Source organism: Rhineura floridana, chromosome 1, assembly GCF_030035675.1.
Source record: "Rhineura floridana isolate rRhiFlo1 chromosome 1, rRhiFlo1.hap2, whole genome shotgun sequence".
Lineage (NCBI taxonomy): Eukaryota > Metazoa > Chordata > Lepidosauria > Squamata > Rhineuridae > Rhineura > Rhineura floridana.
Genome location: NC_084480.1, coordinates 167632477 through 167655429, shown reverse-complemented (window position 1 = coordinate 167655429; position 22953 = coordinate 167632477). Strand labels below are relative to the sequence as shown.

Below are 22953 nucleotides of genomic sequence, written 5' to 3'. Positions count from 1 at the left end.
GCTCAGTTCAATTTTCAGCTCCTTACTGCCCTGTCGCAGGGTTTGTTTCGTTATCTCAATCTCATCCATTATTTTCTGAAACATAATTACTTCCAGATTCTCAGCCACTTTCTTGATTGCCATTTTTAAAACCACGAAAACAAAACAAAACAAAAATAAAGAAGAACCACTTCTTATTTCAGCAACAATTGGGTTAATATTCCAGGCTTGATGACATCACAGTATAAACAGAGCAGCCTGCCTTATCTCTCTATGTTCAAAAATACAAAACAAATTTAGTTCCCAGCATCAAAACAGTTAGTGGCGTCGTGAAGAAGCAGATTCGTCAAAATAAAATAGACCAAAAAGAGAATAGTCCCAGACAATATAATGTTCCTCGGAATAGAAATCCTTCTTCTGTTTATATCTTTAGAATGCACTTCCAGGACAGCTTTTTGCAATAGAAACAGAGATAAGCTGTTAATTTCGTAAATAGCAGAGAAGAGTTATAGCTCACCCAGAAGTTCTTTAAAGCTGATTCATTTGACAAATCTCTTTTTGCTGCAACAATTTAAGCTAAGTAAAAAAAATAATAGAAAGAAGGGTGCTTGCCTGTTAGTCCGTTTTCTCTTTGAAGAAAAGATAAACGTATCGCATTAATCAGATAGAGCTTGTTCGGAAGTCCGTCCGGCATTGCTGGCTGGACCTTTTCTCATAAATTAATGAAATCCAGTCCTCCCAACAAAAACAGGCTTTTGAGGTTGATCTCTACGTTTCTCCCTGCCCGGGAGAAATTTCATCAGTCAAAAAAAAAATGTTCTGACTGATTTATATCTGAATAAGCTTCTTTTGAGGCGGGAGCCCGTCTCAAAAGCAGGCACAAGCGAAGTCACCCTTCCTGGAAGTCCATGGAGAACTGAATTTAAGATGGGGAAAATGAGAGAAACCAAAACTGTCAGATTCATCCATCCCTAGTCCAAACCACATGTTACCAAGAAGGATATCATTGGAGATCTTGTCAAATGTTTTGCTGAAATCAAAGATCTAAGATGTCCATGGCATTCCCATGATCTACCAAACTAGTAACTCTATTAAAAATGGAGGTTTTGTCTGACATTATTTATTCTTCATAAACTCAATCTGCTCTTAGTAATCAGTTCAGCACATTCTTTTTTAGATGCTCACAGACCAATAATAGAATTTTGCCAGGTATTGACATCAGGCTAACCAGTATGTAGTTTCCCAGATGCTCCTTTCCTGCCCTTATGAAAATACGGACATTTGCTCATCTCCAGTCATTATTATTATTTAGATTTGTTGTTACCCAAAGGTCTCCAAGTGACTTAACAACACTGTTAAAAACACAAATAACTATACTATACCATAAAAGCAGAACAGAAACAACAAGGCAACAACCCCCATAACAGACACAGGAAGCTATGGCAGCACACGAATAACAAACAACATCATCTTAGTCCATCAAAAGCCTGGGGAAAAAGATAAGTCTTCACATGGCACTGAAAATATGTCAATGAAGGCACCAGGTGGACCTTACCAGGGAGTGCATTCCACACACGGAAAGCCACAACTGAAAAGGCCCTCTTGCTTATCACCAACCTTTGAGCCTCCCCCAGAGGGAGGACCTGGAGAACGGCCTCAGAATAAGATTTAAGGATCCAGGCAGATTCATATCGGGAGAGGTGTTCCAGAAGATATTGGGGTCCTGAGCTGATTTGAACAGAGTTGAACACCACAGTTACAGCAAGTCTGACGGAGGCATCCAAGGTGCTGGCTGTTCCATCTGTACTTGATCAGTTTCAATTATTTTTGCCTGAGGATATGGACAAGCTGCTGGAAGAAGTTTGGCCGACCACCTGCCCCCTTGACCTGTGCCCATCTGGGCTTCTTAGAGATAGCTATAGGGGTTGACTGAGTGGTTCCAGGGAGTGATGAATGCTTCATTAGAGGAGGGAGAGGTACCATCTGTCTTGAAGGAGGTAATGGTGTGTCCCTACCTTAAGATGACCTCCCTGTACCCAGAAGCGTTAAACAACTATCGCCCAGTGACAAATATTTCCCTCTTGAACAAGATGCTTAAAGGGTGGTGGCAGCCAAGCTTCAGGCATGTTTGGAGAATATCTGGATCCATTTTAGTCTGGCTTCAAGCCTGGCCATGGCACTGATATCACCTGGTCACTCTGATTGATGACGTTTGTTGGGAAAGTGATGAGGGCAAATGTGACCCTGCTTATTTTCCTTGACCTGTTAGCACCTTTTGATACCACTGACCATGCTATCCTTCTTGAGCAGCTTAGGGTGTAGGGATTGGGGCCATTGTACTTCAGTGGTTCTGTTCTTACCTCCAGGGCTATTTCCAGAAAGTAGATACGGGGGGCACTATTCAGTGCAATGGGAGCTGTCCTGTGGTGTCCTGCAGGGTTCCGTCTTGTTCCCCAGACTTTTTAATAGCTATAGGAAGCCACTGGGAGCTGTCATCAGGAGATTTGGAATGAAGTGTCACCAGTATGTGGATGTCACCCAGGCTTATCTCTCTGTTCCTTATGAATTGGAAGAGACAGTTGAGGTGCTACACCAGCGCTTGGAGGCAGTGATGGGCTGGATGCGGGCCAATAAATTGAAGCTGAATCCTGAAAAGATAGAAGTGTTGTGTGTTCCAAGTTCTTGAGTCCAGGAGGTGGGGATATAGCATTTTCAGGATGAGGTTACATTTATTTATTAGATTTGTATCTTGCCCTTCCTCGCAATAGGAGCCCAGGGCAGCACTTCCCTGGAAACAGCAGATCCATAGCTTAGGGGTACTCCTGGATGCATCATTGTAAGTGGAGTCACAGGTGGCTAGGAGTACCTATCTGCAACTACAGCGGATTCACTGACTATGGCCCTTTTTGAACAGAGATGACTTGGCCACTGAACTCCATGCTCTGGTAACTTTCTGACTGGATAATTGCCACACACTCTACATAAGGCTGCCCTTGAAAACTACTTGGAAACTTCAACTGGCCATAAATGCAGTGGCCAGATTACTGACTGAAGTTCCATTCAGAACTTGTATTACCCCTTTTTTAAAATATCAGCATTGGTTGCCAGTTCATTTCTGGGTCCAATTTCAAGGTGTTCACATTAGTGTTTAAAGCCCTATATCATTTAGGCCCCAAATATCTGAAAGACTGCCTTCTTCCCTAAGTAGTCTTGGCTGTTAAGATTGAAAGAGGGAGCCATCTTGGTATTCTACCATCCTCAGAAGTGTGGAAGTGGTAACCCAGGAGAGGGCATTCTTTGTGGCAGTTTCTACTTTGGAGATCGCCAACTGGTTGCCCATAGGTGCCATGGTGGCTGCAAAGACCTTCAGTGGTGCTCCCTGCAGGTAGCCCAGGATCTGAGCTTTCATTCTTTTTTTAAAAAGGAAGTCACTAGCCCTACTAGAAAGAAAGTTATGGAGTGCAGGTACCGTTTGAAGTGATTTCTATGAAATAAGCCAGCCTGGTGCTCCTGCATATCAGTTTTATTTGCCAACGAGCAGGGGCAGCCTGTCCATATAGGCAAACTAGGTGGTCACCTAGGGTGCCAAGTTAAGGCCCCACCAAATTCAAAGGAAAAATACAAATTAAAAAGAATGCAAATAATGAAAATGTCATTATTTCAGTTCTATGTAGCACTAATGAGATTGCACAGTCAGCACGAACATTTCTGTTTGCCTGACAGAGCAATCTCCCCTCCCCTGGGTGCACTCTGTGGCCAATTGGGGGGGGCACAAGGGGAGGAGAGGGGGTAGCCATGTTCTGCTAGTAGGAATCCTTGCAATGGCTCCTGCTAGCAGGACAGTTAGTTGAACATATCATTATTTCAATTCCTGTGCAGATACAGAGGGAAAATGAATTAGGTGGTCCATAAAAGAAAAGTAACAGTGTTAGCCAGGGGCTTTTTAAAGGGAGGCGCAGAGGGCAATTATCTGGGCCTCTCATATGAGGGGGCTTTACACATGCAGAGGACCACATGAATGTTAGCACTCTGCATTGTTGCCAACTCTTTTCTTTCAGAATCCCACTAACGTGAGCACCATAAACCTAATGGAAAAAATTGCAAAACAAACTCTGCTGGTGGTAGTGTCTAACCACTACAGCACACTGACCCTACATATGCTACAGGCCCAAGGTCCTCACTGCAGAGCCTAAAGGCACCAGTGTGCTCACAGAGACCTACCAGAGTGCCCTCCAGGGTCTCTGCTCCTTTTAGCACACAATTATAAATTACAATGGCCACCAGCATTTCCTAACTCTCACTGGCACAGTTTTCTTAGGCCCTCTACCATTATGATTGGCCACAGAATCAGAAAAGGATACTACCAGCAGAGAGAAGACCAGTTAAAACTGTTCCCTTTCCTCTCCAATTAGACACTAATTAGAACGGAGAGAACAGTTCTAACTAGGGTTGCCAGGTCAGAAGCATCCCAAAACCTGAGATTTGAGAGGCGGGCCCTAGTGATGTCACAGGATGGGCCCGAGTGATGTCACAGGGTGGGCCTGAGTGATGTCACGGGGTGGGCCCCAGTGATGTCATTAAGCATGATACATTAAGCATCAATCACAGTTGCTTGGAGCATACAATTAAAAAAAATATCTGATTGGAAATTAAGATAGAAATCTGAGCTAAAAGATGGAGCCTGGGTAGGGAACATTTAATCTAGCCTACTTGCTTTCAGCAAGAAGGGTTAAGTGCCTTCAGGCCAGGGCAGTCACCAGAAGGCCACTGCAGGGACAAAGGAGCCTAGTGTTGTGGAGATGTTAGATGGGAGCTTTGGGGAGTAAAGACGGAGGCTCCTGAAGGCTGCAATTCTAAACACACTTACTAAGGGATTAAGCCCCATAGAACTCAACAGGACTGACTTCTAAGTAGATATAGTTTGGATTGTGCTGTTGGTAAACCTTGACTAGGGTTCTTCTGCAAAGACATCCATATCCAAGCAGGGTTGGCAACCCCCTGCCTGCAATACCCTGCCCTTATCTTTTAACGTGGCTGCTCCAAACATTTTTAAGAGGTCTGAACAACGAGTAACAGTAAGAAGTATCTTTTAAAAGAGCAGTGGTCATGGTGGTGGCATCAGCAGCACCTTTTCTCTCTGAAAGTGTGCAAGTGAAAGCCTCCCCCCTGCCCCGAGTCCTGCCATCTGCTGGCAAGTCCCACAGCCCAGCCAGCATGGCCAAGAACAGTGGCAGCCCTGCACAGAAGGGAGAGTGGCCAACCTGGCTCTGAGGGGAATGAAGGTGACGCTGGCGGTGACAAAAGGAGAAGCACTGGAGTAGCAGGGTTGGGCTTAGGCTGGTAAGGGCCCCCTGTGAGCTTTTAGACCCTTGGCCAGTGCTCCACTTGGCCACCCACTAGTGCTGGTCATGCCTGTACCTCAGTGGAAGAAGGAAAGTTAGTTACTGTGGGGAGAGAAAAAAATGGAGAATCTAGGACAGGGGCTGTCGGAGGAGCTAGACATGAAGGCCTGTGTGGGAGGGAAAGGGTGTGCATGTGGTCATGGGTGATGTATTTTATTTAGAAATGATTTGTTCAAATGACTTGTCTTCTGTGAACTTAAAGCTATGTTGAAGCAGAAGACTGGATTCAAAGGAGTGGCTGTATTTTTGAAGCTCGTATGCCCCACCTCAGCCGTTTACTAAGGTTCTTGAGCAAGTTACGTATCTTTAGGCTCCCTTGAAATGAAAGTTTTGTTTGCAGGAGTAAATATTGCAAGTATTCACACCCCTACGGCAGCCCTTTTGTGACTGGCCCTGCCCTGCCTATGGCAGCCCTTTTGTGGCAGTATCCATGGCATTTTCTGAAAATTCCAAATGTGCCCATGGGCCCCAAAAGTTGAAGACCCCATACATAGTTATTAACTTAGTCATTGTTTTTACTGTTTTAAAGGCATATATAGCATTCAACTTGTAAGTCACTCCCTTTGTAAATGTGTGCTTTAAGAGCAATGGTTGAGTAATACTGACTAAGAAATGAAAATTGTTTGTGAAAATAAACTCAGAGACAGTTTTCCAAACATTTTTAGAGCTCTACGGATTCTTTTAACTTTGTCCGTTTCCGTAGCTGGTGGGGAATATAGCTTCTCGAAGTTAAAATTGATATAAAAAAATCTGATCTTATCCACACAGGAGCATTACTTCGTACTAAAGACACGGTTTTTTCTTCTGTTTCCTATTTGCACCATCCACAGTAAGAGCTCAATGCCCACTGCAAACACAGTGTTTTCTAGTCACACTTGAGGGGAAAGATCAATCACACAGTTTCCTAATGATCACACCCTCTAATTTCCACTCCCTCTGATTACTTGGCAACCGAGCATGCTGAATTTGTTCTACCAGCTAACACAAGATTGGCACACCCATCTGAAAGCATCAGAGCAAAGCGCCTGCAAGCACTGAGACTGCCTGATGGCCTTTGGCTTAAAGTGCTCTGCATGGTTCTGTCTTGCCCTCATGCTCTTTAACACATACGTCAACGATGGAGAACCTCTGCTCTCTAGTTATCAACTGGCTTTCTGTATTCTGTGAGACTGTACTGGGTCCACCTGCCCTGCCCCACCCCTCTGCCTGGACCAGCCTTTCCCAACCAGTGTGCCTCCAGATGTTGTTGGACCACAACTCCCATCTTTCCTGCCCATTGGCAATGCTGGCTGAGGCTGATGGGAGTTGTGGTCCAACAACATCTGGAGGCACACTGGTTGGGAAAGGCTGGCCTGGCTGCAAACTGAGAGGTACTGCTGCACAGGTGAGACTGTACTGGGACTATCAGGGGGAAACTTTTCTACCTGCCACGTACCCTCACCCCTGCTCTTTCCAACATCTTCCAGGGGACTGGCCTTTCCTTGGAAGATGAATGTATTTGGTTTTTATTTGCTGCTGTTGTTGCTTTTTTTTAAAATTTAACATTTTGTTGTCTTAAATTTTGGTACATTGTACTGTTCATTTCCTACTAGTATTTTATATTTTTTGTGAGCCACCTTGAGGGCCTTTTTGGCCAAAAGGGGGCATAGAAATAAACCATAACATAACATTACATGACATCAGAACTTGGAAATGTTACTTTTTTGAACTACAACTCCCATCAGCCCCAGCCAGCATGGCCACTGGATTGGGCTGATGGGAGTTGTAGTTCAAAAAAGTAACATTTCCAAGCTCTGCATAACATAACACTAAAGATACGGACTGAAGACTTTTTTTCTTCCCTTTTCGTATTATCAGAGGATTGAGTTAGTTTCCCCCTTGTAAATCCATACTATGTGATAGCTTGTTTGCCAGTAATGTCATGTGAACCATGTGACTTGGAGATGTGAGTAGCACCAGACACACAGTAAACCACTGTGTAGATGAGCCCTCTATGTTCAACAGTGGTGCAAGAGAGACTTACTGGATTTGCCACGATGTCAATAGAACATGAAATTGCTGAAAAACTGGATCTAAAAGAACTAGCGACTGAATTTTCAAAACTTAAAGTAAAAGTCATGTTTTAAAGAGCATTTTTGATTTGGAGTAGTTTGTAACCACAGGTTAAACTTCACTGAAGAGTTTTCTTAATTCTTTCAATACTGAATGTGGTGGTAAGTGACAGTAAAAGCAGAACAGCATAATGGATGATTTGGGATTTGTAATAATCAAAATTATAATTAAAATTTTAATAATTTTATTTGAAATCGGACTGAAATATCATCTAGCTCTAGAGTACAATTCTATTCTGAAAACTTTGTGTCTTTATTTTATCAGATCTCAGAAACATTGGCTGGACAGACAGATGGACGGACAAACTGAATAATTATGACTGTTTAAATAAATACACTTAAAAACATTAAACTGAATATAGGGGCAAAATATTTCCCAGTTTACCAAAAACCTCAGCCTAGATCTACCCTTGGGGTTTGGGGTGCCGATTGCATGGTTCCCCTAGCCACCAGGATACATCTTTCCTGTGCTAGGCTTCCCTGAAGTCAGGTAGAGCCTAGAAGTAATTTTTGCCAAAACCACAAGAAGTTTGGGTGAATGTTAATGAATCCCTCTCCTCTCAAAAGGCAAATGTGAAAACTTTGCAAAGAGGCTTAGCAGGAGCTAGAGACCAGACACTCATTAAGAATTATACAGCCACGAGAGTGGCTGTTACTATAGCCAGCAGGGATTTTTCACATTCCGCAATGTTAAATTGAAAATACCCCCATGCCATTCTGATGCTTCCCATAAGCTCATTTCAAAACAAAACCTTACTTAACTTATAGCCCTGAACTCAGAAACGCTTGCTTAATAACCCTCTCAATTTTCATGGCGATACACAAAACAGTCAGAGAGAATCGAGAGTTCAAAGTCTAAAGAGAGAGAGAGAAACCTCAGAGCCCTTTTGGACTTTTTTCTCTGAGAGTTCTCATAATCTGTTGAAATTCATTAAAAATCAGCCATGTTCACAGAGTACCTGTAATCCTAATACTGACCTTGCCCCATACTCTGACCTTCATCTGCTGCAGTTTAAAAGTTTAAAAAATGCCTGGCTGATTGTTAATTAATTTAATAAATTTTGGCTGGGACCCAATGATAGCGTGGAGCATGCTCAGTATGAACCAACTGTCAGAGTTCTAAAAGCCTCACAGCTGCTGGGCTTGGCTAATCAGGGGGCCACACCCACACCAGACTTTGATTTCATGTGGACAGTCGTGGCTTCCCTCAAAGAATCCTGGGAAGTGTAGTTTGTGAAGGGTGCTAAGAGACTCCTATTCCCCTGAGAGAATGGTTTAACAGTCAGCCGCTCTGATTGAAGGTCTGTGAGGGGAACAGGGCGTCTCCTAGCAACTCTCAGCACCCTTCACTAACTACACTTCCCAGGATTCTTTGAGAGAAGCCATGATTGTCCAAAGTGTAATAGGGGCCTGATGTGGATGTGGCCAGGGACAGCTTTGGTTTAAATTTGGGTGGGAGGCTACATGTGTCTGCTGTAGAATAAAAAGGTGGGGGAAAGGCTGAAAAAGAATGATTCTGTTTACAATGTTTTCCTTTTGGAAAGGAAAGGGGCTTCCTTTCTGCCCAGTGCCCACCCACCCAGTCTCCTCCCCTCCCACTCCCTGCCCCTTCCCTGGGTCAGTGTTGGACTACGACCTGGGAGACCAGGGTTCAAATCCCCACACAGCCATGAAGCTGACTGGGTGACCTTGGGCCAGTCACTGCCTCTTAGCCTCAGAGGAAGACAATGGTGAAATCACCTCTGAATACCGTTTACCATTAAAACCCTATTCAAAGGGTCGCAATAGGTGGGGATTGAAGGCAGTCCATTTTCATTTTCAAACATGATTGCATAGAAATAAATCCCACTGAACTCAAAAAATATGCAAATGATCAAACCCACCCTCCCTTCTCCTTCCTCCTAACCCCCTTCTTGCCCCTTCCCTCCCCCTTCCTTTGCCCCTCCTCCCGCTTCCCTTCCTCATCCCCATGGTCAGTTTTACCTATCTTAAGCATCATTGCACGGAAGTAAATGCCATTGAACTCTATAAGCATGCAAATGATCAAACCTCCCCTCCCCTCCCCCTTCCTTTGTCCTCCTCCAATACTCTCCTTCCCCCTCCTCCTCCCCCCCCATGGTCAGTTTTTCCTATCCTAACCATCATTGCATAGGAGTAAATCCCATTGAACTCAAAAAGCATGCAAACGATCAGACCTGCTTTTCCCCTCCCTCTCCTCTCCCTTCCTCCTCCCCTCCCCTCTTCCTTCTTTCTCCTCTTCTACCCACTCCAGCCCTCCCTGGTGCATTCACTATAGCTGCGCAATTTCCCTGCTTTTTAAAGTTTGATAGAAATATCTGTGGGCTATAGATATGTTCTTAAACCACAAGGTTTTTTTGCCTATTAGTGAATATGTATTAAGGTTATATTAAACAATAAGGTACCTCTACTGAAGAATGATGATTAAATAGAATCTTCCTCGCTAGTGATTTAAACTGTGATTTAAATCATTAAATTTGTGTTCTTCAGAGAAGTGATTTAAATCATGATTTAAATCAAATCAACCATGGAGTCCACTTAGTCAGATTCAGGAAGTGGCCACATCAGTAAATAGGTGTCATGAGCCCTTTGGAGAATTCTTAGCAGAGCTGTTCAGAGGAGGAGGACTACTGGAATTCCAGGGAGGGGCCCAGTGGCCTGAACAAGGTGGCTGAGACCGAGGAGGAGCTCAGTGATCTGTCAGCCGATAGCCCCACCCTTGAGGTGCTGACGGCTACTGAGAAGGCAGAATTAGCAATGGCCAGTTCTCCTACTCCAGCCTCGGTAGACTCCCTGCTTCCTGATCCCAGCCGTGCACTGCCTCCTGTAGTTGATATGTCTGTAGAGCAGGAGGTATGGTTGGAGGCAGAGACAGGGAGCGGTCAAGGCATCTCTGCCTCCATTGCCAAGGATGTGCCACTGTTTGTGTAGGCGTGAGCAGACTGAGCACACTCATCAGCCTACTCACAGGAGTGCTCACTTGTTTGCAAGTCCTGGCCTGAGAGACAGTTCCTATGCAAGTAGTTTGCGCACCCTGACTCTTCATAAGCAGGTCTTTAGGGGCATGTTCTTTGTTGTGATGTCTGTGCTTGAGTAGTCATACCTTGCAGTGCCTATTAGAGATCTAGAGGCCAGTGTAATCTGTAGTCTGATCTATGTATCAGTCTTTTGCCAAGCCTGGATTAAAGCCTTTGACAATAATCACACCAGTGGTTCTGAGTCTGATTCTGTAGGGGGTCGTCAGGACAATAGGTATTATAACCTGGGTATAGAGAATAGGAGGTAAAGGGTAGTTCAGTGTAGGAGAGGTATGTCTGGAAAGCTGGTTCGAAAAGAAAGTTTGACCATATCTTTGCTAATAGGGTGTGTTGCCTCACTTCTTTACATTTTTCTTCCAGTATATTGGCAGCCTAGATGTGCCCCGGCCAAACAGCAGGGTGGAGATTGTGACTGCCATGAGACGTATCAGGGTAAGTGGTGGCAATATTTTGACTCCAGCATGTTTATAGATCTCTACTGCATTTGAAAAGAAAGATTCATGTATATGAATGTGAATGTGTGTGAGGAAGATGTTATAACACAAATAGCCTTTTTCTGAATTTCAGATGGTTGGGAGAAACAACAGGGGAATGCTACTATTCTTACCACCCACCTGTAAACTTTGAAGAGACATTTTGTTACATTTTCATCCTGCCCATTCCTCAGGGAGTTCAGGGCAGTGTTCATGGGTTTCCACTGTACCTATTTTATCCTCATAACAACCCTGTGAGGGAGTGCCTGCTTCACGAGCTAGAGGAAGCCCCAGCTGATGAAGCATGTCTGCCCCAGGGATAGTGTCAAGCTAACAGGCGAGTTACTCAGCCAAGTGAGTTCAGCAGCAGGGCAAGCTACTCTTCTCCTTCGTGCTTTGACCTAACAAATCCCAAGTTCCCTAGTAACCTAACTCAATAAATGATAAAAATAGCTATGCAGGTAGAAAACCAGCAGGGGTGTGGGGGCTTTCCAGTGTATTGCACAGAATGTCACATGTATGACTCTCTGGCTGCTCAAGGGAAGGTGTGTGTGTATGTGTCCGTGTGCTTCTAACAGCTGCTGGGCTCAGCTAATCAGGGGGCCACACCCACACCAGACTTTGATTTCATGTGGACAGTCGTGGCTTCCCTCAAAGAATCCTGGGAAGTGTAGTTTGTGAAGGGTGCTAAGAGACTCCTATTCCCCTGAGAGAATGGTTTAACAGTCAGCCGCTCTGATTGAAGGTCTGTGAGGGGAACAGGGCGTCTCCTAGCAACTCTCAGCACCCTTCACTAACTACACTTCCCAGGATTCTTTGAGAGAAGCCATGACTGTCCAAAGGCCTGGTGTGGATGTGGCCAGGGACAGCTTTGGTTTAAATTTGGGTGGGAGGCTACATGTGTCTGCTGTAGAATAAAAAGGTGGGGGAAAGGCTGAAAAAGAATGATTCTGTTTACAATGTTTTCCTTTTGGAAAGGAAAGGGGCTTCCCTTCTGCCCAGTGCCCACCCACCCAGTCTCCTCCCCTCCCACTCCCTGCCCCTTCCCTGGGTCAGTGTTGGACTACGACCTGGGAGACCAGGGTTCAAATCCCCACACAGCCATGAAGCTGACTGGGTGACCTTGGGCCAGTCACTGCCTCTTAGCCTCAGAGGAAGGCAATGGTGAAATCACCTCTGAATACCATTTACCATGAAAACCCTATTCAAAGGGTCGCAATAGGTGGGGATTGAAGGCAGTCCATTTTCATTTTCAACGATGATTGCATAGAAATAAATCCCACTGAACTCAAAAAATATGCAAATGATCAAACCCACCCTCCCTTCTCCTTCCTCCTATCCCCTCCTCTTGCCCCTTCCCTCCCCCTTCCTTTGCCCCTCACTCCCCATCCCCTTCCAATCCCCTCTTTCCCCTTCCCCTTCCTCCTCCCCCCCTTCCTCCTCCCCATGGTCAGTTTTACCTATCTTAAACATGATTGCACGGAAGTAAATACCATTGAACTCTATAAGCATGCAAATGATCAAATCTGCCCTCCCCCCTTCCTTTGCCCCCCTCCAATATGCTCCTTCCCACTCCCCCTCCTCCTCCCCCATGGTCAGTGTTTCCTATCCTAACCAAGATTGCATAGGAGTAAATCCCATTGAAAATAAGCATGCAAATGATCAGACCTGCTTTTCCCCTCTCCTCTCCTCTCCCTTCCTCCTCCCATGCCCACTCAAGCCCTCCCTCCCTCCCCCCCCGGTCAGTTTTACCTATCCTAAGCATGATTGCAAGGGAGTAAATCGCACTGAATTTAATAAACATGCAAATGATCAAACCTGTCCTCCTCCCCTCCCCATCCTGCCTGCTCCCCTCCCAGTCCTCCCCTCTGCATTTCCTCTCCTCCCTCCTCCTCCTCCTCCCCTCCCCATCCTCTGTGGTCAGTTTCACCTATCCTAAGCATGATTGCAGGGGAGTAAATCCCATTGAACTCAATAAGCATGCAAATGATCCATCCATTCTCAGCAAACTTGCACAGGATCCCATTTCTTACCTCCCGGATTAAAAAGCAGGGAAATTCACTAATAGGCAAAAAACCTTGCGGTTTAAGAACATACCTATAGCCCACAGCTATTCTATCAAACTTTAAAAAGCAGGGAAATTGGGCAGCTATAGTGAATGCACCAGGGGAGCAGGAGACCTGAACTCCTCTCTGAGATATTGGACTGCCCTACAAATTGGTCAACATGCAAACACCATTTGGGTTGGTCTTTCACAGTCCAATCCACTTCCTGTGTAGCTTGGAAGAATTTGGTAAAATGTGCCTCTGAGCATATGGTGAGTGACCTTCCCTGCTCTGTGTGTTCCTGCAAAGCAAAATGAGGTGGATGGTTAGTTACTAGGGAAAGGGCCCTCTTGGTGGTGTCACTCCAGCAACAGAATGCCATTCCCAGAATAGCCTCTTCTGGTATTTTTTTCAGAGCCAGGTGAAAACCTTTTTATTCATCCAGGCCTTTTAATCATTTTTAATGTGAGCTGCTTATTTGTTTGATTTTTCTGCTGTTAAAAAGGAATTCTTTTAAGGCTGCATTTTACTGTTTTTATTGTTTTGATCGTATTGTAACAATATTGTATTCTTTGCTCTGTAAGCAAAGAACATCTGTTGATGGTAAGTATCTGGTACTGGTAAGCAATTACTTGGCTCTGCTTATCATTGGCTATAGCTCCATCAGCCATTTGCTCTGGCTCCCCCTACTGCTGGCATTCTTGCGATCCGCCCTATCAGTTCCACTGGGCAACAGCCTCTGCTGTCTTCCACTGCAATTCCTTGTGTGCCATCAACTTGTATATACTTGTGTAAACTTGATGATCCCATGCCTATCAGTAGGCTTATTCACCTTTCAGAGCTCAGCAGTTCCTGCACTGTTCTAATAAGGAAGGGATCTTCCAATAGGCCCTCCCCACAGTACCTTGTGGCCTTCCAACTTGCATCATTACCATAATCATTCTCTGTAACATCAAACTTTGATTGTCCATTTAAGTCTATCATTTTGGAAATAAAATGGAACAAAACAAAAATATTGGTTTTCTTCACCTCTAAGGAGAGCCAGTGTGGTGTAGTGGTTGGACTACGACCTGGGAGACCAGGGTTCAAATCCCCACACAACCATGAAGCTCACTGGGTGACCTTGGGCAGGTCACTGCCTCTCAGCCTCAGAGGAAGGCAATGGTAAACCACCTCTGAATACCGCTTACCAGGAAAACCCTATTCATTGTTTGTTGTTATGTGCCTTCAAGTCGATTACAACTTATGGTGACCCTACGAATCAGCGACCTCCAATAGCATCTGTCACCATAGGTTGGAATGGACTTGAAGGCAGTCCATTTCCACTTTTCACCTCTAAGAGGCTGAAATGGATAGTGCCTCTTAACACTTGCACAGTTCCTTCTATCTGCAGTGGAGAATTGTATCTGGATTGCAGTTTATGCTGCTATCCTAAATCCAGTGGCACTTACTGAGCAGACATTAGGAGTGTATGGTTTGTTAGGTGTGTATGGTTAGGAGTGTATGGTTTTTGTGGCATAAACCCACTCCAGCCTATATAAGGCAATAGCACAATCAATTGTGGTCGCTGGAATAAATGTTTTCCTTGTCATCATCACCACCATCAGTTGTTGTTATCATTATTAGTGTAGCCTTAATGAATATGAGTGGAGCCTTAATATGACTTACTTTCAAGTAAATGAAAGAAACAAATGCTCCCTTTTGGAGTTTCTGATAGTTTTATAGGAATGACTTAGCTGTGAACTAATGCAATCCTCTGCATTTTATTCTCCAGTCAGCTACACTGGTGCCATGGAGCTTATTCTCAAAATCAGAGTAAAGCTAAAGAAGAACAACAAAGCAATCATAATGCCAAAATACAATTTAAATAACATCCCAGAAGAATATAAAGATCAAATAAGGAACAGATTTGAGGCTTTAAACTTAGTTGACAGAGAACCAGAAGATCTATGGAGTGAAGTCAGAGACATTATCAAGGAAGAATGCAAAAAGACAATACTTCTAGTTAAAAAGAAAGACCTCAATGGAATACTGAAGAAACTCTTTAAAAAGGTTAAAGAGAGAAGGAAAGCAAAAGCAAGAAGACATAGAAACATGGTCAGAACCCTATATGCAACAATACAGCGACTAGTACGTAGGGACAAAGAGAACTATTACAATAGTTATTGTATAGAAATAGAAGAGGACAACAAAAAGGGGCCCTATTCCAAAAGATGAGAGAAATGAAAGGGAAATTTAAACCAAGAGTAGGGATGTTGAATAATCAACAGGGGAACACACTGATTGATTGAGATGAAATAAAAGATGGAAGCAATACACTGAACAACTCTATAAAAGAGATGCCAGGATGACAGATTCATTCATGGAGGAACTGTATGATGAAGAACCAGAAATTTTAGAATGTGAGGTGAAATACTTAAAATACTTGGAAGAAACAAATCAGGAACAGATGGCATACCATCTACAAGCTCTACAAGTTGCTACAAGCTACTGAGACTGAATCTGTCCAAATTTTGACAAAAGTTTGTCAAGAAGTATGGAAAACTAAACAATGGCCCACAGACTGTAAGCGATCAATATATATCCCAATTCCAAAGAAAGGGGATCCGAGGGAATGCAGTAATTATTGAACTAGTGCCTTAATATCCCATGCAACTAAAGTAACGCTCAAGATTCTACAACAAAGGCTCTTGCCATATATGCAGCGAGAAATGCCAGACGTCCAAGCTGGATTTAGAAAGGGAAGAGGCACTGTGATGCACAACTTATACTCTGGACAAAAGGCTACTGTAAGGATAGAATATGGAGAAACCGATTGGTTCTGCATCGGAAAGGGTGTGAGACAGGGGTGTATTTTATCACCCTATTTGTTTAATCTATACGCAGAACATATCATGCAAAAAGTGGGATTGGACCAAGATGAAGGAGGTATGAAAACTGGAGGGAGAAATATCAGTAAGATATGCAGACGATACCATACTACTAGCAGAAACCAGTAATGATTTGAAACGAATACTGATGAAAGTTAAAGAGGAAAGCACAAAAGCAGGACTACAGCTGAACATCAAAAGGACTAAAGTAATGACAATAGAAGATTTATGTCACTTTAAAGTTGACAATGAGGACATTGACCTTAACAAGGATTATCAATACCTCGGTACAGTAATTAACCAAAATGGAGACAATAGTCAAGCAATCAGAAGAAGGCTAGGACTGGGAAGGGCAGCTGTGAGAGAACTAGAAAAGGTCCTCAAATGCAAAGTTCTATCACTGAACACTAAAGACAGGATCATTCAGACCATGGTATTCCCAATCTCTATGTATGGATGTGAAAGTTGGACAGTGAAAAAAGCGGATAAGAGAATAATCAACTTATTTGAAATGTGGTGCTGGAGGAGAGCTTTGAGCATACTATGGACTGCGAAAAAGACAAATAATTGGGTATTAGAACAAATTAAACCAGAACTGTCACTAGAAGCAAAAATGATGAAACTGAGGTTATCATACTTTGGACACATAATGAGAAGACATGATTCACTAGAAAAGACCATAATGTTGGGAAAAACAGAAGGGAGTAGAAAAAGAGGAAGGCCAAACAAGAGATGGATTGATTCCATAAAGGAAGCTAGAGACCTGAACTTACATGATCTGAACAGGGTGGTCCATGACAGATGCTATTGGAGGTCGCTGATTCATAGGGTCGCCATAAGTTGTAATCGACCTGAAGGCACATAACAACAACAATAAATGCTAAGTATTTGTACAGCTTCAATGCTTAAGTATCCACAATACATATGCAAGGAAGGAGGATGGGGAGACACTCCCCCCCATGTGGCCGTTTTGGTGGTCAAGCCACTCCAGCAGATCTAATGAGTGCCAGCCACTACTCCACTTGACAATGTTATTGCACAAAAAGCATTCCTACACATAGAAAATGATCATATTAGAGAAAGACCCTGCGTGGCGTAGAGTGGTAAGCAGCAGTAACGCAGCCGAAGCTCTGCTCACAGCCGGAGTTCGATTCCAACGGAAGGAGGAAGTCGAATCTCCGGTAAAAGGGGTCGAGGTCCACTCAGCCTTCCATCCATCTGTGGTCAGTAAAATGAGTACCCGGCATATGCTGGGGGGTGAAGAAAGGCTGGGCAAGGAACTGGCAATCCCACCCCATATATACGGTCTGCCTAGTAAACGTCGCAAGATGTCACCCTAAGAGTCGGAAACGACTCACACTATAAGTGCGGGGACACCTTTACCTTTACTTTAGGCTAGAATCTTCTCCCTGATGTGCTAGTAGTGTATATGGATAAATTTTCCTGGCTGGTGGCAATCTAGTGGATGCTAAACATTTTATGGTCAGAATCTGGCAGTTTCTACAAATACTTGTTTCATTTTTTTCCTATCATGCCTTTCCTGAAACTGTCTACCCAAAATCTAGCATTTTTTTTAAAAAATAACTACTTTGAGACATTTTCTTGTACTTTTCATTGTTTTTATTTCTGTTCCTATGTACAGTCTCTAAAGTGCTGTTTGACGATTGCTTGTTTTCTGGTGTAAGCCATGGCTAGTTGGCTACCCCTTTGACTGAAAAGGTTCCAGAGTAAAATACCCAACAGCATACAGTGAGTCAGTGACAGGGAGAAGGGTTTTTAAGTGAAGCCTCCAGATCCTCTGGTGTGCTTGTTTTTTAAAGGTATAAAAGACACGGAGGTTCTTGCAAGTTGGCTTCCTGAGAAGGAGAATGCGCAGCCCCTATTTCACCCAATCAAAGTGTGAGGCAGCCTGAGCACCACCAACTCCTCCTCACAAACTACAGCTGGCTCCCACAAAATTGAACGGAGGAGGCATGATGATTAGGAACTAGCTTATTGTCCTAAAACAGTGGTCTGATGAGTTAATCTGGTATCATGAGCCACTGTGATTGGCCACTGTGAGAACAGGATGCTGGACTAGATGAGCATTTGGCCTCATCCAGCAGGACTCATGTTCTTATGCCCAACTGAGAGCACTGAAAACATCCCTGACACAGAAATCACTTTTCTCCTGGGTGTCTCTATGCTCAGAATAAGCCATCCTTCCAGCACATTTCTCTTCCCTCCCCTCCCTCACTGATTTGTAATAGCCGCTATCAACTATGTGAACTGGCAGGAAACTAGAATAGCCTAAACCAGTCATGAGCCTTTGTGGATGCATCTGAAAATCACTGCCTTTTTTCCATTTTCACTTTATGAGCTATGATGAGTAAGCAAGAGCAACTTGATACTTCCCAGACTGGGGCCATACTTACCTGCTACATTAGATTCAAGCGCAATGTTTCCAGTGTTCAGATAAATTTGATGGTTGGGAATAACCTGCAAGGTGGAGCCTTGGACAGAGACGTGGATAGGTCTCACTCCCTTAGTAAGTTATGATTGGCACAGCAGGAGAGAGGCACAAAAGGAAGGTGTGAGTTGTTCTCCTTCTGCAGGTGCAGCTGCTGTATAATCCCCTCCCCCAATATTAGATGAGCTTTCTCTCACTGAATACACTGTCACATTGGCCAAACCCACTGGCCTTTTGCATTTTCAAAATAAATATTTTAATATTTAAATTTTAATACCACTTTTCTACAAAAATAAAAAATGAGAAGGCAAGTGTGTTGCAATTTTGCTGGAAATAATTTTTTAAAGAATGAAATGTAATTTCTTCTCAACACTTATTTGTTCTTGGCTAACAGGTTGTGAGGATTATTTCATGCCTATTTACCTTACTTTGTTCACACATTTGATGAAAATCCAGTTAACAGCACTCAGAAGTAAATCCCTTTGAATAAAGTGATGCTTTCACCCAGGTAGGTGGTTATAGGATTATAGCCTTAAGGTGCAGTCCTATGGTCTCTGTCAGAGACAGATCTTGAAGGTCAGCTGAAGATCCAAGGTCAGAGCTTCCCTCTCAAATGACACCAGCTCTTCCAATGCCCTGTCCAACCTGGCCAAAATGGTGTGTGTGTCAGGTGAGTTAGAGGAAGTGGCTTTGATAAAAAGGATCCAAAGTTGTCCAGGTCCCCAGATCAAAAAACCCTCTCAAACTGGGGAGATATTTAATCAAGCTTGTGAGCATGACCATCTATCCATCTCATTTCTCTCCTGTTGTTTACAAACTAGCCTGGAAATGGACAGAGGAATGCAGAGTTCCCTCTACCTTCACTTTCACCCTGCTGACACAAGCCCAGCAGGGCATAGGATAAGGCACATTCAACTGCCTTCAGTTTATATATGCACAGACACCTTAGGATTGCAACCTTACTGTCTGAGACAAGGAATGTTTCTGTAGAGTATGAGTTTTGGAGTCATTATCGAAAAATCTTTTGCTAGCATAACTAAAATTCTAAAATACTTTTGCTAGCATAAGTAAAATTCACTGTATTCTTATGTCCAATCTCCATAAATAATTTGTCTTCCCCTTTTCCAGCAGTGCACAATATAATACAGGAAAAGCAGAATGAAAAACAGATGTTGCGTAGCAAAATACATAGGGCGGAGTGTGTGTGTGTGTTTCATTTTCCTTATTCATGCAATATTTCATAGCAAGCCACTTAAAATCCCTTAACACAAATCAAGAGAAAGAGTAAGGTTTACTTTACAGAGTTTTATCAACAGAAAGAAATGGATTAATGTTTTTGAAAATGCTTATTTTTTAAATTAAACTTTATTTTTCAGAAACAGTTCAAACATTTCCCCTCTCCTGAAGATCCCCACCCCACTCCCTGGATATCCAGTCCCTAACTCCCTGCTCCCAATCCCAACCAAGCATACAATAGGCTACACAGAGACAAGTCAAAAGATAAAGAAATAAAGAAAAAAGGGAGTGTGTGAAGATGAATCACTTGTTCAGCAAGTCTGTAAATAAGTGCATCAGTGATCTACAATTCATAAAGTTCAATGAGCAGAGACCAAATACAGAGGCACTTGAGTCATGTCAATTAAATGGTCCCCTGTTCAGCAATTGCAGGGGGGGGAACACACCAATAATCCCTTCTGTCCATGTGTAATGAGGCTGGCACCTTCCAATTAAGAAGAAACATGTGCTTATCTACTGTGGCTACCCTCATAATCCAGTCTCCCAAGAAAATGGCAAGAGCCCCAGCATCAAATAAAAGGCTGCAGAGTTCAATATAGAATCCCAGTACAGATTGACTGCATATGTTCACACCAGAGCAATACCTCCATCAGGCAGCTCCACAACATTTGACTTATCAGTGGTCTGCAGATTCTAGCCTATAAAATCCATCCAGGGTTAGATGGACTTTCTACTGTATAAGTTGTAATTGCAGCATTGAGAAATATTTAATTGTTTTAAGGATAAAGTTAAATTGGTGTGTGTGACGTCCATCCCTGGTTCTCCCTGTCAGGTTCCCACCTGCTTGTGGCTACTGCCTTTCACTAGGCACCACCAGGGACACCACCAGTCAGGACCGTCCTTTATATGGTTTCTCACTCCACTCTAGCACAGATCTCACTAGATCCCACTGCTAGGCAGCACCACCAGTCACTTCCTGTAACCGATACTCCCAGAGACCTTGCCTCAGTCTCTCTATAGCTTGTTACTTTGTGACTGTGTGCCTATGCTGTTCCCAACCCCCTTGTATCTTTATATTTAAAGCATACAACTCTGGGTTGCTCTGGATACTTGACTTGTTACAATAACTCCCTTCACCACTGCCACCATTAGATACTGTTTCTGTTCAGCCTTGGTAATTACCTTGCCCTCCCTTCTGGTCTGTATATTTCCCCAGCCAAGGATCAGGCCTTTGGAAAACCAAATAAGTATTTATTTACTAACAACAGGAAATAACAAGATTACTTTAGGAATGTTTCACAAGGGTATGGTTTCATATATGGTCACTCTTTATGTTTCTGTTCATATATATCCTCTTTAAATATCAGCCAAATTCAATCCAAACTTCCCTCAGAACTCTGCCAACCAACCCTCACCAAACGACCTCACTCCAACCAACTCAACAACTTCTCCCCCCATCACTCACAAACCTCCATTTATACCTTCAGCCAGCCAGCCACTCAGCCAATCATCATCCAGCATACTTCAGCTTCTCACCCATGTACTACCCCTTTCTCCCTCAGTCAATTACCATACATCACCCAATAGACCCGCACTTACCATATTTACAGATGCTTAACCTACAGGAACATCACAGTGTGCAATTACAAATCCATCATACATTTGTACTGCTGTAGCTCATCAAGTCTGAGCCTAGAGCTATGCAAAACTAGGAGTATAAAAATTGTGTGAACACATGACAACAATTTGTATGTACTTAGAAGCTCTGCTGTTTAAAAAGCACCAGGGCCAAATCTGGAACAGAGGCAATGTCTTAGTTGAAAATATATTGTGTGGGTAGATAGAAAGCTGACCTAAAATTCTCAAATGGTTTAAAGCAGTCTGTTATTCATGCACTGAGATTGTTTCCTAATCCCTGCTTTACCCTAGGAATTCCAAAGAATTGATTAATTACTAGTTCTGATGCCTGGCTTCCCCTACCATGTGGGTTCTCTTTGTGAATAAAGGTCAAAACCCAGACAGGATCCTAGATTCTTCCATGCCCTCTTTGTAGCCCTAACAGTAGGTGAAGATAGATTGGCAAAAATTATGGAGATGGTTTGACTTAATGCTGCCCATGCTTGAAAAGTGGCCAGCTGCTGCTTCTCAAACCTAGCTTATTCTGGGTTTTGTCTCTTTTTGTGTATGTTTTTATTATGAGTTTAGGAAATACAAACATGTTAACAAATAAACAATATAACAAAATATTCCCAAGTGGCCATGCCTTAGTCATCATTACTGACTCTCAAATGTTTTCTTTTTCTTTTTCTTGCAGGTATCAGCTATTCACAAATATCCTGACAAACATAATGAAAGCAAAACAAATCTAGGACACCTCCAAAATATATAACTATTATTATAGCTTTTGCCAGATTAATTTATGTTTCTGTTCTGATCATTTGTAAAAATCCATAAAATCAAACCAAATAGCAAGAAAAGAATCCAGTTTGGCCTGCCTCTTATTACTTTGAGATGATGAATTGGTATTCCATAGTTGCTGCACACCTTTTATATATATATATACCAGCTATCCACTGTCAGTTTTGCAGCATTCTTCCAATGCAGCAAAATGATTAACCTAGCAACCACTATATTAGATTAGCTCCTTGGAAGACAGACTTTCATTGTGATGTTCAAATAGTGACAATAAACAGAGTAAGGATCTTTAATTGTGTTTCAGGTTATAATGTTAATTTCATTTTCAGTCAGATCCCAGAATATATCCGTCTGAGCACATTACCCCCAGAAGTGCCAGTAAGTACTAGAGGTGTGCATCAGCTCTGTGTGTATCCCAAATTATGAAGTGAATCAGGATGATTCAGGGAAGGTTCTCATGTTTGAGTAGGACTGTGCCATTAACAAAGTGTCTTCAGATGGATCAGGAACGCTCCAGCTTCTTTTAAAAAAATGCACTGAGAAACAAGACCAAGCTGACATCTGGAGCTTGAGAGGGGAGGAGGTGGAGAGATGGAGGGAATCTTTCATTTTGATTGACAAGTCTAGCTTTTAATCACAAATAAATTAAAATAAAAAAATTAAAGCAATACAATTTTAAAAAGTAGCAAAAAAGCAGTCAGCAGAAATAAAACAAGTAAAATTTTAAAGCCTGGAAAAAATAAAAAGGGCTTCACCCAGTGCCACAGTGACATCAATAGATCAGTTAGCAGAACAGCAAAACAATCGTGATAGCTGAGCTGTGCATGAATCTTGGTGAAGGAGCAAATCTTTCCTTAGATACAATTATACTGAGATTTAGGAAAACCCTAACGCTTACATTTATTCTAGGAAATATA

General features: G+C 43.0%; 1 long non-coding RNA gene across 1 annotated transcript in view; it reads left to right on the top strand.

Moving 5' to 3' along the window:
* Positions 1-22007, top strand: part of LOC133387578 (uncharacterized) — a 39175-nt gene extending 17168 nt beyond the window's left edge. Inside the window, exons 4-6 of the long non-coding RNA XR_009763521.1 lie at positions 10909-10980; positions 18780-18893; positions 21936-22007. This is a non-coding gene — a long non-coding RNA (uncharacterized LOC133387578). The remainder of the gene's footprint in view (positions 1-10908; positions 10981-18779; positions 18894-21935) is intronic.
* Positions 22008-22953: the final 946 nt, after the last annotated feature.